The sequence below is a fragment of the Penaeus vannamei genome, chromosome 22 (genome assembly GCF_042767895.1).
Source record: "Penaeus vannamei isolate JL-2024 chromosome 22, ASM4276789v1, whole genome shotgun sequence".
In the NCBI taxonomy this organism is placed as follows: Eukaryota; Metazoa; Arthropoda; class Malacostraca; order Decapoda; family Penaeidae; genus Penaeus; species Penaeus vannamei.
The window spans coordinates 31,694,089-31,696,588 of NC_091570.1; positions in this window are offsets into that span (position 1 = coordinate 31,694,089).

Sequence of the window (2,500 nt, forward strand, 5' to 3'; positions counted from 1 at the left end):
TATATATATATATATATATATATATATATATATATATATATATATATATGTATGTATATATATATATACCCCCGCAACTTTACTATCTGTACAGGATATATTGCTGTCTGCGTCACTTAATAAGCAAGCAAACATTTCACAGATCCCAGTCGCGTCTCTCTCGCATACAAAAGAACCAGTAGCTCAGTACACTTTCACATCACATCATCACCATAATCATCATTATCATAATCATCATCAGTATTATTACTCTTGTTATTATTATTATTATTATTATTATTATTATTATTATTATTATTATTATTATTATTATTATTGTTGATGTTATTTTGCTTAAGGTTGTTGGTATTTCAGGACTAGCGTCGTCACCAAGATCATCATGTAGGAAAGGACTTAACAAAAATGTCGTACTTCTTGTTCTTCTTTAATGTACAAAGCCAAACGTTTCGGGCGTAATTCTACCCATTTTCAATGGCGAACTGTAAGTGAACAACATATAAGATTTAACAATTACAATCAATATAAAAATATATACAGTTACATTAGATGTAAATATGGAATTCATAAGCATTAATGACTAGTGTTGGGGTAAACCATAATTTAACCTATTTAAGGTAAAAACAAACATATAGGCAACAAAGATGAAAGTACAATAAGCATCAAAATTTGTACAATAACCTTAGGACACAATCAGTAACACAAATTGACTAGTATGAATCTTATCAAATTGAAAATCAAATTGAGTTATATTCAAGGAAAATTACAATATTCTCAACATTTGAGGAAATGCAATTAATTCAAAATATCAATGACAAAGTATGTGACAATTTAAGATACAGACTCAAATACATTCAGACATAATAATGGCAGATTCAAAAGAACATGAGACAGAAAACTTCGAAAAATGGAATCCGAGGTAAGCGAGAAAGCCGGCATACTATTTTGGGCTATAAAATCTTAATCCAAAACTTTTCTTAGGTTAATCTTTACAATTTATGAGAACCAAAGTTGAAAGAATCTAATGACAAGGTTTAGACCATGGTTACTAACCTAAAATATAAAATAATCCATGGAAATATGAGCTACGCAGCAGGTGACGCGTACTGTAAGCCACCAAGGGATGCTATGAAATGGAATGGTTGTCTACCAAACTTGAGACTATCAGGAGAAAGAAAATCCACATGTGAAATGTGAGACTTAAGAGAATGTAAATTCTCCAAAAACAGAATTATTATTTAAGAAGTTCAATGTCAATTGAAGATGAATATTCATTTAAATTTGGTTTTTCTTTCCAGATTTCTAAAATAATTAAATCGAAATCAAAAGGGGAGGAGTCTAGGATTTCAAAATTCTCTGAAGAGAAAGAATGGTTTGTTGCTTCAGAGTGGCTTCTAATTGAAGATTTATTAGGTCTAGTTAACTTGTAATTAGTATTCCTAAATGAGAAATCTTTATGTTCTTCAATCCTCATGAAGAGATTACGAGAAGTCTTCCCAATGTAAGTAGCATCACAGCTACTGCACGTGAATTTGTATACTATTGAAGAGCGTAAAGGTTTCGGAACTTTGTCCTTTAATTTAAATAAATTACTTAATGAGACGGAGGTTGTATATACTACTTTAAGAGTGACAGTTAAGTAATGAACTTTAATTAGATTTGATAATTTTCTTTCTTGACTGTGGCTAATATAACGTAGTTTCATATAAATTACATCCTTAGGGGCAGTCAATGTGGGTTCGACAGGGACCAAAAGTCTATTGAGAGTTGTCCTTATGTTCTTTTCAATAAAATTAATTGGGGACATGTTCAATCTTAAAATATTTGTGATAAAGTCAATTTCCTTAATGAAGATAAAATAATCCTGGGAAATTTTGAATGCTCTGAAAATCAGTGTAGAAATTAAATTCCCTTTATATTTTATATAAAGTTGGTGTAAGTTGGTTTTCTATAGACTGAGGAGACAAAAGAATTCATATCCCTAGAAATATCAATATCCAAAAAGGGAAGATGTCCATTCTGTTCAATTTCACAAGTGAATTTAATGTTAGGATGTTGATTATTAAGGTATTCCAAGAATTTGTTAACTTCATCTTCGGATTTAAATAATAATAAAGTATCAACATATCTGAAGTAATGTTTGGGTTTAAATTCCACAGGGCAATTTTCAAGCCATTTACTTTCATTATAACACATGGAAATGTTCGCTAAAGTGGGTCCTAAAGGGCTTCTCATTGCTACCCCTTCAATCTGTTTGTACAAAGTTCCATTAAACCAAAACATTATATCCTTCGTGGCAATATCCAAAAGTTTCTTAAAATACATTCTATTAAATCCCAAAACTTTATCAGACTTATCAAACAAAGAGTTCATAATGATATCTATGGTTTCCTCTAAAGGGACATTAGTGAACAAATTAGTAACGTCAAAACTAGCTAGGACATAGTCATTTGCATGTGGGATCTCAATTAATTTCTGAACAAAGGTGAAGGTATTTTGTATG